We start from the raw sequence: 15,395 nt of genomic DNA, 5'->3' as shown, positions 1-15,395 counted from the left end.
TGACGGGGACAGAGGCAGGGTTCCTGCCCATCAGACCATCCGCCTGCCTCTCTCCCATGGCTGGGCTGTGATGGCGAAGGCTGGTCCAGGGGAGAAGACCAGAGTGAGTGGCCACAGGGCGGCCGTGCTCCACGGAGGGGTCTGTAGTTTGACCTGAGCCAGGAAAAAGGGGAGCGGAGCGGAGGCCAGCACCTGGCCACGAGTGCACTGACCAGCAGGAGCATCCCCTGCCCGCTGCTTCTGTTCCTGCAGCGATGACCAAACCCAAGACTCAAGCAGCTCTGGAGGCCCCGGTGGTGCTCAGCCAATGCCGACCGCCCTCCCCTGACAGGCATCGCCAGTGCCCCTCCTGTCCCCCTCCTGTCCCCTGGTGGCCAGACGGGGCCACGTGGCTCTCCGGGCCTGGGTGCTGAGCACAGGGAGGCTGTGAGTCACCCGGGCCTGGGCGCCTGGCCACCCTGCCAGGGCCCTCCCCAAGCTCTGTGCTCTCTGCAAGGCAGGGTGGCGCATGATGGGGCGGCCACTCCCCTGGGTCCTCCGTGAGGACACACTGAGCAGAGCTTGAGTCCCCACGGAGAGAAGCCCCTAGGTGTGGGGACTGCTGTGGCCCCAGTGTGACCCGGCTGCCTGGCAGGGCGTGAACTGACCCAGATCCCCAGAGAGACAAGGCCAGCACTGACGTGCCCCAGCGTCCATCCTAAGGCGGCGGGCGCGGGGATGAGGTCAACGTGGTAACTAGTGTTTCCATTTAGCAAAGAAGGAAATGATGCTTCACCGGCGGCGGGCGCTTGCTGGGCACTAAGCACTGGAACACAGTCACGTCCCCGGGCCTCGTGGTGACCCTGGGGCCAAGCACTGTCAGTGATTCCCATTGTCCAGCTGAGGAGGCTGAGGCTCAGAGCAGCCCTGGACACACCCGAGGCCACGCAGCCAGCCAGCGGCAGAGCTGGACAGTGAACCAGGATCCTCTGACTCTTCACGGTGCTGAGGTCACCTGGAACCCTGTGGTGACAATGCTGGGGACCAGGGCAGGTCTGTGGGGTGCAGGGGCCCAGGGCTGCATGTCCTGCCTCTGCCACCCCCAGACCTGAGGGTGCCACCCGGGGACTGTGGGTGTCAGACCCCCCAGGACTTGGGTCCTGCAGGGCCTGCTGCTGCTGGAGGCCGTGGGTGGCCCTGGCAGAGCTCTGCACCCAGAACCTCCCGCCTGCCCCAGGCCCCGTCCTTCCTCTCCTGCCCCTGTCTGCAGTGGCCTCTCTGGGGTCCACCCCCCTGATTCCGCCTAATTAGCTCCTCTATGAAATCAGGTTATTGGGGAGCAGCCTCCTCACCCCTCTCCCTGGAGCTTTGAGGTGGAAACGCAGATAAATGCTCCTGGTAAAGTAAATGGATTCCATTTGTCCCCAGGGCCCCAGCCTGTCAGGGTGGGCCTCCCTGTCACAACAGACTTTCCAGTCCCCTCCAAATGAGGCAGAGTCCCCTGGAGTCCCAGAGAACCTGTAGGACAGAATGACCATGGCAGCGTCCCCTGAGCAGGTACAGGAGCCCAGCACTGGTCAGAGCCTTGAACAGCGTGCCCAGCACTTAGTAGGTGTTCAGTTAACACCACACCCCGTCCCCACATGGCACTGGGACAGGGGCCACCTGCTCCCTGGGAGGCGGAGGCTGGATTCCCCTCATGCCCTTGTGGCCCAGAGGCTCTGCGCCTGCCACCAGCACAGACCCAGCCGGAGCACGGGAGGGTGAGTGGGTGGGAGGCAGGGTCCTGCAGGGGAGGGCCGGGGTCTTCAGCTTCAGTGGAGGGGGCGGAAGTCCCTGGGGTTCTGAGCAGAGGCAGGACCTGGCCTGACCGCCATCCTCACAGCGTCTCTGGCTGCCCCTGGGGGTGAGGATGAGAGCTGGGGGGCCCAGGAGACTGGAACATTCCGGTCAAACCATGGTGCTGGCAGCAGGGGGAGGTGGCCAGAAGGAGGGAACGAGGCCTGAGGAGGGAGCACCCAGCAAGATCCCTCCTGATGAGACAGAGAAGATTTTCCCAGAATCCCTAGCGCCGGACTCCTGCATCTGATTGGTGAGAAGGGGGTCAACAAGGACCCTGGGCTTCCTGGAAGGAAGAGTGGCCCTAAGTCTCCATCATGTGGCTCGGGAACCAACTTCCCCAATCAGACCCCCAAAGCACACGAAGGAAAATCAGCAAAGAATAAATGGGATTTCGCCAAACTCACAAGCTTCTTCACAGTGAAGGGAAGAATCGAGAACGTGGGGAGAGCGAGCCTCCAGAACCGGAGAGGATCTTGACCAGTTGCACCTCGGGTAGAGCAGGACTGCCCAGGAACACAAAGTCCTCAGAACACTCCACACCAGAAAGGAGAAAGACCCAATCCACGAGTGGGCAAAGGAGCCACAGACACTTCACAGAAGAAGAAATACGACTGATCAACAGACATGTGAGAAAATGCTCTGGCAATGAGAGAAATGCAGGTCACGGCGCCACGGAGACCCCGTCTCACTGCAGTCAGAATGGCAGCCATCAGGAAGACAAGTACCAATGAGCGCTGGCGAGGATGTGGGGAAAGGCACACTCGCACACGGCTGGGCTGCTGGGACTAAAAACTGGTCAACCGCCCTGGAAAGCAGTGGAGATTCCTCAGAAAACTGGGACGGAGCCACCATTGACCCAGCGTGCCACTCCTCAGCACTCCCCAGAGACTTAGCATCACACATGAACACGTGACCCGTGTAACTCAACCCACGCACGGCCACGAGAATGGGAAGCTGCACTCCGTGGATGTGTGACGTGTAAAAATACCTCACAGTCAATCAAAAAGTGGGTCACCCTCCACCAACCACAGGCACAGGGACGTGGTCCTGAGATGGCCTCTCCCGCGTGAGTCCACCTCTAGAGTGTGTGGGGCCCAGAGTAGAATAAAAACGCAGGCCCCATGTTCAGAAGTTACCAGCATTTCGAGAGCAAGAGCAGGGCCTGAGGCCACACAGGCCCCCTGCCTGCAGGTCCCTGTGCACCACCCTGAAGCCAGCCCGTCCCCCGGGTCACCTCCTGGGCTGCACCTGCCGCCCAGGCAGGTCTGGGGGTTCAGGAGCAGGGGGCGGGCCCGGGGAGTGAGGAGGGGACACCGCAGCCCCAGCAGCCCCGGATCCAAGGTCCATGAGCTCCTGGCCTGGCTCTGCAGTCCCTGTGTGGGGACAAGGCCCAGCGAGCTGTGGGGAAGCTGTCACCAAACACATCAGGCTCAAGCAGTGTGACTGCTGTTTGGTTTCCTCTGGGACGAGACCCAGCTCCCTGGTGGCCTGTGGGTGCCACGCAGTGGTGACCCAGGACTACAGAAGTCCCCTCCCCCCCACTCCAGTCCTGGAGGCTGCAGGGCCTCCTGGGTCACCTGCTGGTCCCTCGAGCTCTCCGAAGCCCTGCTCTGGAGTCACCAGCGCTGCTGCAGAGAACAGAAACCTCACCTGTGTCATCGTAAGGCCACACGTTTCATAAAACACCACAGAAGAAGCCCGACAGGTCCCAGAACTAAAGGGTCGCAGCGCCACTTTGGCTCCGGGGGGGTGCTTTCTGCACGTTTCTAAAAGCCCCCACATGGCAGGCCCGGGGGCGGGGCAGAACTGCTCGGTCGCACAGAGGAGGAAGTTGCCTGGCTTTGCTCAGAACCTACCAATGGTTTCTAGGCATAAAATCCCAAGTGCACAGGTCACCTGCGTGCTGTGGTCCCTGCCCCTCCAAGGTCACCTCCTTCTCCCCTCCACTGCTCCAGCTGCCGTGGCCTCCTCACACCTCCAACCTCAGGGCCTTTGCACTGGTGCTTCTACCTGGAACCAGATCTCTCCATGGATCTCTTCTCCTTTGGTCCCCATTCTAGGGTCTGCCCCAGAAAGGCCTTCCACGATCACCAATCAGAGTGGCTCACACATCTGTCCCTGGGCTCTCACCTACTGTATTTAATTGCTGTATTTATGCCAGCTGCCATTCCACATGTTGATACAAATAAAATCTGTCTTCTTGTAGCAGAATATGAACTCCAGGGGCTTCAAGAGTGTGGCTTTAGGCCTAGAACAGAAGCTAGTGCATAGTGAGCCCTTGATAAATAGTTGTTGAATGAAGCCAGGGAGGGTAAGGGAAGGGCCAGACCTAGAATCACGTTTAGATTTCTGCAAAACCTTGATGGCCAGAACGTGGGGTGAGGACACACTCCTGACAGGGGGCATCAGTCAGCTTTTCCTTACCGTAACAAAATACCCAAGGCAGGATACTTTTGAAGAAAAGAGGTTAATTCAGCTCACAGTTTTACAGGCTGAAAGTCCAAACTGCACGGCACAGGCTCTGGTAAGGGCCCCCATTGGCTGTGTCACTTCATGGTGAATGGTCTCTTCCTGACAGAAACCTCAGGAGGCACACGATACCAAGAGACAGGGTGTGTGTGTGTGTGTGTGTGTGTGTGTGTGTGTGTGCGCGTGCGCATGCTCTATCAGACAGCAGGAAATGCTACGAAGAACAAAACACGGTGAGGGGAGAGGGTATCAGGAATGGACGGACAGGGCGACTTTAAGCCCACCTGAAAAACATGAGGGAGGGAAGCCAGAGGCCCGGGGAAGAGTGTTTCAAGCCACGGGAACAGCACGTGGAAGGCCCTGAGGCCGTGCTGTGACACGAGGCAGTGAGGCTCCGTCTGCTTCCCGGCTGACCACCACCTTCCCCCCTCTCTCTGGGACAGCGACTGTCCAACCCTTCCCCCTCCCCCTTCCTGCAGGTTCCAGGACACAGTCGGCTCTTTCCTGGGGTGCTCCTGGTCCATGGAAACCCTGTGGCCACCCTGCTTCTGATTTGCCAAACGTGAAGCTGCTCCCTCAGACCCGGAGCCACACAGGGGCTCCACTTGCCGGCTGTGTGACCTCAGGTAAGTCACTAAACCCTCTGAACCCATTTCCTGCTCATCCTAGAGGGGGCCCCTCAGAGGGGTGGCAAGAGGCTGATAAGGTGGCGCCTGCCCAGCAGAGTCGGACAGACACACAGCACTCAGCACACGGGAGTGATCCCAAATGTCCCCACCGCTCCTTCAGAGGAGTCGGGGAGGGGCCAGGTGGCCAGAGGAGAATTCCTCTTGGATCGCAGCCTCTCTTCACAGGTGGGGGGACCCACAGCCTGCGGGGCCCTTCCTCCAACACCCTGCTGTCCTGCGGCAGCCTCGGACAGTCTAGGGGACGAGGACAGGGGACCAGGGTGCAGGGGCCTCCTGCAGCTCAGTCCTCTGCCTCACCACAGTCCCCAGGAGCCAGGACGGCCTGCCCCACAGCGCCACCTGGTGGCCACAGCTTCCACGTAGCCATGGTCCCCTGAGAGGGACTTGGGGCGCCTTGGCAATCGTGGGTGCCGGGCCACAGCCTTCGGAGGACCGCTCTTCTCAGTCACAGGGCCATTCGCCCCGTCTCAGATCCACCCGGCAGGGGGAAGACACAGAGAGGAGGAGGGTCACCGAGAGAGAGAGGGACAGAACACAAGTCACGATCCCCGCAGGTCAGGGACACAGCAAAGCTGAGAAAAGAAACAGCAAAGGCGAAGCAAACAGAAGCCGAGGCAGACGGTCACCTGAGCCCCCAGGAGGGCCAGTGCCCGTTGTCCAAATGGCCCCCGCGCTGCCTGCTGGCTGGCCCTGTCCCCAATGTGCACCCAGGAGCCAGCCTCAGGCCTGAAACCTGGTGCCAGGCCGGGAGCTCAGGAACCTCAACTCCGGGCACAACATGGTCCCTGGCACCCTCTGCTGGACAGGCTGGGCGCCACACGCCTCCGGGAAGCCGCTGAGGGCCTAGCCCATGGGACACCCAGCACTGCAGAGGGAGGTGGAGGGGGAAGGCTCTGAGCACGGTGACCGCCTGGAGATGGCCACTCAGTGAGCACGGCAGGCTGTCGGGTCCGGGAGCCAGGCCAGGGTTCTGACCTCAAAGGTATCAGACAGGACCTCCTGGCCACGGCCAGGCCAGAGCCATGGTCAGCGGTACACGCTCTGGCTGCTCCCAGCACTGACGGCTGGGCCTTCCTCTCCTTCAGCATGATCCCTGGTGGCCGGCTCTGGGCTGGTGCTTGGCCACACACACAGGATGGGTGGGCTGGCTCCCAGGGTGCTCTTCCTGGCTGCCAACCCCATAAACAGTTATGATTACATAAAATCATGCAGTGGCCAACACATCCGTCCACTCTGGCTTCCTGAGGGACCCTGTCCACATCACCTGCACTTGACAGTTCAGACAGCAGCCTGCAGGTTCAGGCCTCGGGGGCCTGGACGCCAGGGACGCAGGAGCACAGGACCCGAGAGGCCTCTCCCTGGGCTGCACCTGCCCTGGTTCACTGTTGACGAGCGGTGACTCCTGGCCACCAGCTCCTGCCCTGGCTGGCAGGGACAGGCAACTCCAAAGCCTAGGACCTCGAAGGTGAAGCGCCAGAGGTCCTGTCAATGGGAGCCAGGCCCCAGGGACTGGGGGATCTGAAGCACTGGGACCCTGCTACAGGCAGCAGCTGTTCCTCACCCACTGCACGTGGCCTGGCAGGAAGGTGGACCAGGTGACCAGGGCACCTACTGCCAAGAAAACACATCAGGGTTCAGGAGTGAAATCCACCAGCTGATAAATAAAGGTCCACACCACATCTGGGTGCCAGGCAGCGGGCGGGGACACTCCTACCCCAGGTCCTGCCAGGGCCCGCCGGGGGTCCTCTAGTCTCCTGTAAGAAGGCTCCTGGCCCTGGAAGCCCTCTGTCCTGCTGAGCACTGGAAGGGCATGTCTAAGAGGGAAGTGGGGCCCATCCCCCTAACCCCGCCAAGCCCCAGCCGGCCCCAGGCTGCCCATCCAGCCCTTCTCTGCAGGCCCCAGGCAGTGTCCAGGCTGAAACCCGTCCTTCCTGTGGCAGCGTCTGCCCGAAGGAAGGCGCCGAGTCCTCCCCAGCTGGGGGTGACAGTCGTCCCTGAGTTTCTCTGGGTCCAGAAACTGGCTCAGATAATTCTAAAGAATCGATCCATCACAACACCCCAGATCCCAAAGTCCCAAATGCTGTCACAGCATCGAGTCTTTTGGAACCTCAGTTGAAAGACACAAGGATACCCTGGAAGGGGCCGGATGGGGCCCTCGGGAATGGGCCCGGAGGGTCAGCCTGGACTCCGGTGGGAGCCCACCCCGCCCGCGCTGAGCTTCAGCTCCACTCCTGCTCGGATCCAGTGGCCCTGCAGGTTGGGGCGCAGGACGACCGGGTGCTGTCCCTCAGACCTTCCTAAGACTCTGGCACCTAAGGCGCCAGCAGGGGGCAGCCAGCTGCCGGGGAGATGGCAGTCACCATCTTCTACGTCACGGAAACCCCAGGTCCGGTCCTAAACACAGGGAAAACCCACCCAAGACCCATCATGCACTGCTACCAGCGAGTCACAAGCCCCGTGGCATCTCAGACCATCCCCGCCGTGCCCGGCAAGGAAGCCACTCTGTCCCTGTGACCAGGAGAAACCTGAGGCACCGGGTGGAGGACCCGGCACAGAGCTCCCAACCATCCTGTGTGGCCGTCAGAGGTCAGAGCCACCCCAGGCCACGTGCCACAGACCAGGCAGGCCGCAGCCGCCTCCTTTGTGTCATCAACTGGTTTTAATGGTACTAAAAGCCCATCGCGACTGTGAGGAGAGGAGCCCGGACATTTAAGAAAACCAGTGCGCAATGGCCGCCCCAGGGGCCCTTAGCTCCCTTAACAGGGCTGAGGCGCGCCCTGGGCTTTAACCTGCAGCAAGATGTGGCAACAAAGCCACCTCTGGTGGGCCTGTGCACGGTGACAAGAGGGGGTGGCCTCTGGGGACCAGGGTGCCCAGTAGCAGCCCACACCCACTCTCCCAGCCAGCCAGGGTGGCGAGAGTGACAAGACACCCCCCCCCCCCCCCGTGCTTCCCGCAGATGCCGACGCCAGGGACAGCCTGCTGAGGGTCCTCTGTGGGTCCCTCTGCCCACAAGGGCAGGTGGCTTCAGAGTCCCAGATGCCCTGCTCTGAGAAGTTAACATCAAAAAAATAAAGTCCACCCGAGGTGCCACGCAGTGTCCCGTGCAGGAGGCCCCTTGGTGGCCCCCGGCTCCCCGCCTCCCTCCGCAGCTCTGCCACCTCTCAAGCCTTTGCAGCCACCATCTAGAAAGTTCTAACCCCGAGTCAACGCTGGAGAAGCAGGGTGGGCAGCAGGCACCTGTGGAGACCGGGACACCCTGCCACCCCAACTCTAAAACAGAGGACACACTAGTGTTCTTAAAATTTTCAATAATTTAGTTTTTCTTTTTTAGTAGAACTGGGTAAAACTGCAATACTACCTCACATTGGTCCCTGTTAGACAATATGCCCTTCTTTGAAACTTAAAATGTCAAATATATAATTATACAACCTTAGAAAAAATCTCAAAGACGGCAACGACCACAAAAAATAAAATAAAACACCAGAGACGTCACGCCATATAAATAAGTCCGAGTGCGTCTCGGCCCAGGGCTGGCGGCTCCAGTTCCGATGGCGGTGAGTGACGTCATTAGCTGGCGTGGCTCTTGCGTGTCCTCCGGTGGCAGGAGCTGCACCTGTCCCTCTCTCCTTCCTGGCTGAGGCTGGGTGCCCTGAGTCCACCGAGCCGGTTAGTAAGGTTAGGGGTGTGCAGGAAGCTCGGGCGGAGACGGTGCGGGCCCTGGGATGTGGCCTGGAGGGAGCCCGGGTTCAAAGTGCAGTGGCGCCATCCCGAGGGAGCTGTCCGCAGGCCTCCCGGGCCAGCACCTTGACACTGTCCCTAGGACTGGGATGGAGTCCGGAGCCTGGCTGCACCGTGAGCTCCACAAGCCCTGGAGCCCAGTGCCCAGGGTGGAGAATGTGCGGCCCAGGGTGGTGGGCAGTCATGGCCGAGTAGGCCCTGTCCTCACAGCAGTGCAGGGAGCTGGCCAGGGACAGCTGGGCAGGAGCCTCGGGACATCTTTGCTGCCTGTGGCATGGCCTTCTGGGTCCCCTCACTCTGCGGCTCCGTGGGCGCAGCTGAGCAGTGACCCGTGGTGTTCAGAGGTCTCCGTCCACTGGAGGCTGGCAGAGTCGGTAGAGGCTGGTAGGGGCAGGAGAGAGAGGATGAGTGGGGCCCCAGAGGCCCTTCAGCACTCCCCCGCCACTTTGTTGACCTTATAGGTGATGCACACCCAGAGGACACCACTTGGCAGGAATCAAGAGACAGAGCGTGAACACGTGGACATGCCACACCTTCCCCAGCTGCCCGGTCCCCTCCGGGGCCACATCTGTCCCCCAGAGGCCAGCAGGTGTTTACAGACACAGGCGTGTCTTTGTGAGCAGACCTGTGTGTTCAGACACGGGTGTGTGGGGCGTGGGGTGCCCTTCTGCACCTGCGGCCACTAGCGAGACCCGGTCTCTACCGGAGCTCCTCCCTCCACAGACCCCGGGACCCAGATGCAGCAGGGTGCAGAGAGGGCTCCGAGCCGAGCCTGCACCTGAGGGGGGTGCGGCTGCTGGCTCTCCAACAGGACAGGAGGTCAGATGGGCCACGAGGAGTCCTGACCGCAGAGCGGGAGCAACTGGCAGCAGGCCACTGCAGTACGGGAAAGCCAGGCCCCAGAGGCTCCGGGGACAGGGCTGGGCCTGGGTTCGGTGGCTCTGCCATCTCCTAGCTAAGTGACCTTGGACGAGATGCTTAACTTCCCTGGGCCTCAGTACCCCCACCTGCCAGCTGGGGACCACAGCAGGACCTTGCTCTCAGCATAGCTGTTTGGGTCAAATGGGTCCCCATGGGAAGATGGGCCGGGAACCTGGGGCGGGGAACCGCCCAAAGAGTATCAGGAAAAGAGCTGAGGGTGACGAGCCGTGTGGGACCCTGGAGCACCACCAAGGGCAGCGGCCTGGCCCGGCCACATGCTGGGGCCACGGAAGACAGCGTCACTGGGGGAGTGGCCCCAGGGCGTGCGGGGACACTGCACGACTTCAGCAATATCCAAGCTGTTTCCAGATGGGAAGCTATTGAACACCGTGGGCAGACGCGGAGAAGGAACTGGGCAGGGTGGGCGGGGGACAGGGTCTGGCCCAGTGAGCCCAGGTCCCAGGGGCTGCACAGGGCTCAGTGCCACCGAGAGACAGTGGGGTGGAGGACGGGAGGGCAGACTGACCAGGTCCCCCCAGCAGCCACCCGCCGCTCACTTGGGACCTTTAGGGACCCTTTCCAGGGCTCCAGGAGAAGCAGATCCTCGTGAGGTTACAGACTGAGCCAGACTCGTCTCTCCCAAAGCAGGGTCCTCAAAAGCCAGATGGGGCCCTGGCAGAGCCCAGGGGTCTGCCAGGCTGAAGGCCCCCTGGAGGAGACGGGGCAGGGGCCACTCACCGCGGAGCGCCCTGGGGCATCTGATCCTTGACTCGGAGGTTTTTGGCCAGAATCTCTACTCTGGGGCCCTGGAAGGTAAGAGTGTCAGTCTGGGGCCTGGAGGAGTGGGGACAGGCAGGGGCACCTGGCTGCGGGTGGGGGGCTCCCAGGTGGGCTAGGTCTGGGCTGAGGGCGCGCAGGCCCAGGTGGCCTCCCACACACAGGGAGCAGGCAGCTCCCCTGGGCCACAGCCCGGAGCACCGCCGAGGCCCACCTGCTTCCGCATGAGGTCCGTCGCCTGCATGATGCACTTGGGCAGCAGCCCGTGGCTCCGCGCCAGGAGAGCCGCCTGCTCCAGGGACACGCTCAGGGTGCTCCTGCGGGTGGGAGAGGGCGTGGGCAGCGGCTCCCACCGCCAGGCCCCACCTCCAGTGCCGTCACCCCGTGTGGCTGCGCGGCCCACCTCCGCCCTGAGTCCTCTCCGGGCTGACCTCCCCCACCTGCCCTCCTCCTCCTGGCAGCTGCCACCCCTCGGCAGGTCACTGCTGCCAGGCAGGGCCTGGGGGCTCTCAGTGAGCTGAGGGCTGACCGAGGGGACTCCTCCGGCCTGGCCTCTGCTCAGTGGCCCCCAGCACAGCCACGTGGCTCAGACCCTATCAGGTCAGAAGTGGCTCGGCACCGGGCCTGCGGCTGGAACCCCACCCTGCGCCCTTCACTCCGGGACCCGGGACAGACAGTCCATCTCTGCACACCCCAGTTTCCTGAGAATCAAGACGAATGTGTCATTGATGTGGGGACCAGAAAGAGGGCTGTCCCACGCACTGCAGGACACGGAGAGCACCCGGCCCCACCACTAGATGCCAGTCCCCAGACACTGCCAATGTCCCCTGGGGAGCAGAACTGCCCCTGGCTGAGAGCCCCTGAATGAGCCCTTCCACACCGGCTCAGCCAGGAGGAAATGAGCCCGTGGTCGCAGACACCTGGCAGTGCCCAGCTCGCAGGGCGCCCTCCTCCCTTGATGGGACACAACTGGACGCCTGTCCATCAGTGCCGGACACGGGGCTAGGTGGTGGGCTACGGCAGAGAGTGACACAGCCCCTGACCTCACGGGACGCTGCCTGGGGGGGGGGGGGGGCGGGCAGCAAACAGAGGCCCTGGTGAGTGGGAGGCACCTGAGTGGGGGGACGAGGGGGCCTGGAAGGGCCCACTGGAGAGGGGCGGTCTTCCTCCCTGGGGCCAACACAAGGGTGGGGACAGAAGGCAGAAGTGTCCAGCAAGGCCAAGAGACAAGCGCATCCCGAGGAGGTGTGCGACACCGTTCCCTCGCGGATGGCAGGCTCAGGAGCCCGGCACCCGCCTCCTGCTCCCGAGCCCGGCTCCAGGACACCCGCAGCCCTGCCACCCTCCACTGCTGCCACATCTCACAGCAACCTGCGGCCAGAGCGCCGAGGCCCTGCCCCAGGCCGGCAAGCAGTGGAGGACCAGGCCTCGGGCCCAGCCGCCCTGACCCCGAGGCCCAGCCGTCTCTGGCCTACCTCTGCATGCCGGTGCCACACAGGGCCATCTGACAGGCCCCCAGGCGGTAGCAGAGCTCCGAGGAGACGGGGATGAGGCTGGCACCGAAGCTCCCGCCGGCCCTAGGTTTGGGGTGCACCAAGGACTTCATGAGGCGGCAGAGCTTATCCAGGGCGTTGATGGGGCGGATCAGCTGCAAGGCGTGGGACAGATACAATGGGGACGCTCGGGGCATAACCAAGGGCCTCTGGCCTGCCTCCCCATCTCCTCCTCATCCAGAGGTCCCTGCACCTGTCCCCCCAGCGCCCTCTCCAAGGTTTCCATGACCTCTGCTCAAGAGCAATCTGTGGCTCCCCGCTACCCTGCAGTTGGCATTCGGTGTTCGCCCCGTACTTCAGGTCTCACCCCCGGCCCGGCCTCTTCAGGCCCAGGGCATCTCTGAGCACAAACAGTGCCTCGCTCGTGCCCTCCAGACCCCTCCTGAGGAGGAGCCCTCCCTGCTGTCCCAGACCCCCAGCCACCGCATGGAGGTAAAGGTGGCTCAGTCTTCCTGTGCCATGGCGAGATCCTGCCGGCCACACATCCCACAGCGCGGTGCCCAGCATCTCCCAGGGCAGCTTCCAGCCCCAAGGCCAGAACGCCACGCCGGGGTGAGGCCTGCACAAGCCGGGAAGGCCGGCCACAGACACTGTCAGCAGGGGCCAACAGGCCGGTGGCCCTGGCTAGCCCCGCCCCGCACAGGCCAGCCTGTGGGGAGGAGCCCCCAGGAGGCCTCACACCTGTCCACTTCTCAAAACAGCTGGAAGCCTCCGTTGTTCTGAGGAGATCTCTTGATTTCTAAGTGCCCACATCAATGTGAAGGAAAAAGAGGACCCAGGCCCACCCGGTGTGGGTCCACCTCTCCAAGGGCGCCGGCCCCAGAGAGACCCGCAGTTACCACGAGAGCAGAGAGGAGCAGGCCACCAGTGAGCAGAAACCACCTGGGGACTCCCAGGTGGGCCAAGTGGTCCCTCAGGCCCCGCTGAGTCCTGACCCCGGGAGCCCCACCCGGCCCAGCTGCAGGGGGGACGCACCTGGTCTATCTTCACGGCGGTGGTGCTGGCGTCCGTGGGCAGGTTAGACCGCTCCAGGTAAAACGCCCTGAGGGAGAGAGAGGCTGAGAGGGGCCACCCCCAGCCACAGCTGCAGGGCTGTGGTCTCCCAGACAGCCCCCCAAGTGCTGTCCTCAACGGCCCCCGCCCTCCCTGCTGCCGCCCAGACCTGCTCCTCCTCCCTGAGCCCATCCCCGCCTGGCCCTGGGCGCCGCTCACTGGGCCACAGAGGTTCCTCTCAAGGGCCAACCCACAGGCACCTAAGCCTTGGGAACCAGGCGGTCTCCACTGGGCCGTGGAAGGGAGTAGAAGCCACAGGTGAAAGACGCGCTTGTGGAGCAGGTGGACGACAGCAAGTGGCCAACCAGGCCCCAGGGGAGGAGGCCCTGACACTGGACCTGCCATCTCCTAATTCTCAGCCACCCTTTGTCACCAAGGCAGGACTCGGAGGGCCACGGTTGAGGCTGCTAAGGACGTGGGAGCTGCTCCCCTGGACACGTGCTTGCTCCCAGCAAAATCTGTTCCCTCCACTTCTCCCTGCAGGTGTGACCAGGACAGAGGCCCAGGGGCCACGCCCCTCTCAAGGCCCTTGAATCTCAGCACCCATCTCAGCTCCGGTCCCCACGCAGAGTGGACAGGCAGCTCTGCTCAGCAGAAAGGACCTGCTTTGAAGCCAGACTGTTGGCTGTGTGACCTTGGGCACACTGTGTATGCCCCTGGGTCCCAGTTTCCTCATCTGGAAAATGAGTTAGCATGAACTACTGTGCGCACCGCCATTGGACTCTCATGCAAAGGCCCCGCACAGAGCAGGTGCCCCAGAAAGGGGCGTCTGGCCCACTCCTCCCGCAGAGGGTCTGCCCGGCACTGCTGTGTCCACGCCCTGTGGCAGCTCTCTGAACCCTGGCCCCAGCACAGCCCCAGGCACACACCTGAGCTTGCGGTAGTACTGCTGGACCTTCTCCAGGGACTGGGCATTGACTTCCTGATGCAGGTCCTCTGCTGCCTGGCTGCCCGCAGGAGACGGCCCCTCCACGTTCTCCAGAGCTGAAGGGAGAGGAGGGAGGGAGGGGCTGGGTCCCCAGTGCTTGGTGGCCTTGGCTCGGCCCCTGCGGTCCCCCATAGCCGCAGCTCACCTTTCGTGAAAAGCACGGTGTGCAGGCGGAGGCTGGCCCCGCTCTCCAGGCGGGAGGGCAGCTTGGAGAAGTGGTAGCTGTCGAGGTAGAAGACCACCCTCAGGGCCTGCCGGCCGCCCTCGATGTGGTAAGAGACGTTGGTGTCTGCGGAGGACAAGGCCAGACAGGCTCACCGCAGGGCCCCGCCCCCTGCTACAGGAGCTTCACATCTCCCTTCCCCAGGTGCCAGAGTGACATCCCAGTGCCTCCCTGTCGGCCCACTCCAGGGGGATAACCCCAGACCCCCTTCTTCCCAGCCTCAGGTGGCACCCTGGGACTTCCATGTCCACTCACGCCAGAGTCGCATCCTGTGACCCCCGTTCCCCAGCCTAGAGAGCGCCTCAGACTCCCACCCCGCAGGGCGCTTCAGAGAGCCCCACCCCGCGGAGCCGCCTGTGACCTGCTTCTTGGACACCCTCGACAGCTGCTGGTTGCCACTGCTTTATTCTTGGCCCCGACACTGACTGCCCGGCAGGGGAACCAGCCGGGTGTCTTCAGAGCCCTAGGGTGCTCCTGTCACCCTTTGCTGGTCACTCAGGGCCCCACCTGGCAAAAGCTGCCCTCCAACAGGACCTGCATCTCATTCACCCCCATGAGGAAGAGCTGCGGGCAGGGGGGCAGAGTGCGGCCCTGGGGACCCCGGCTGCGCCTGCAGGTGTCACTGGTGGACCAGGGCTTCTCCCGGAGCCCAGCTCGGCCCACGAAAGGCAGCACCACAGCCAACTCAAACTGGCCCCTGGGCAGCAGTCTGCGTCCTCAGCAGGGACGGTACTGCCCCAAGGAGGTCAGAGCTGGTCCCTGAAGGGGAGGATGGATGTCCCCGAGAGCCCAGACACGCAGCCCAGACACACAGCCATTTCAAGGGGGTGGCACTTGGGAAAAAGCTGTCTCAGGGGGCTTTTATGAAGTGAAGTGAAAGGGCCCATGAGCTCTGGAGTCCTGGGGAGAGCACGTGGCACATGGGCGCCCTGTTCCACCCCTGAGTTCCCGAGGTGGAGGTCTGGGCGGGGTCCCCAGGGCCCAGCAGAGCCACGCGGGAAGCACCCACAGGGTTCTCGGCCTCAGCAGGAGGTCACCTGCGCTCCCCCGGGACCCCTACCCAGGCCCCAACTGACCCACAGCAGCCAGCGACTGGGATCGGCATCTCTGATGTCCCTAGGTGACCCAGGGTGAGACCACCACGGGGAGGGCAGAAGCTGTGGTCATGCTGCCCAGCACCGTGGCCCAGAGCCTGTCTCTGGCTGGCAAGTACCGAGTGC

At 63.0% G+C, this 15,395-nt stretch overlaps 1 long non-coding RNA gene and 1 pseudogene across 4 annotated transcripts in view; one reads left to right on the top strand and one right to left on the bottom strand.

Annotated features, from left to right (window-relative positions):
• LOC308631439 overlaps window positions 1-15,395 on the top strand; it is a 566,835-nt gene that overhangs the window by 477,836 nt on the left and 73,604 nt on the right. The window lies entirely within an intron of this gene.
• The window catches only part of LOC308632048 (phosphatidylinositol 3,4,5-trisphosphate-dependent Rac exchanger 1 protein-like), a 38,451-nt pseudogene continuing 32,099 nt past the window's right edge, over window positions 9,044-15,395 (bottom strand). The window contains exons 22-28 of the transcript XR_014024323.1: window positions 14,098-14,241; window positions 13,894-14,008; window positions 12,947-13,013; window positions 11,894-12,066; window positions 10,633-10,735; window positions 10,380-10,447; window positions 9,044-9,101 (exon numbers count right to left, since the gene is read on the bottom strand). The product of XR_014024323.1 is annotated as a phosphatidylinositol 3,4,5-trisphosphate-dependent Rac exchanger 1 protein-like (transcript). The remainder of the gene's footprint in view (window positions 9,102-10,379; window positions 10,448-10,632; window positions 10,736-11,893; window positions 12,067-12,946; window positions 13,014-13,893; window positions 14,009-14,097; window positions 14,242-15,395) is intronic.

This window comes from Spermophilus citellus (genome assembly GCF_964194105.1).
Source record: "Spermophilus citellus genome assembly, chromosome: 12".
Classification (NCBI taxonomy): Eukaryota; Metazoa; Chordata; class Mammalia; order Rodentia; family Sciuridae; genus Spermophilus; species Spermophilus citellus.
Note: the sequence above shows the minus strand (reverse complement) of the source record. Positions and strands in the feature narration are given on the sequence as shown.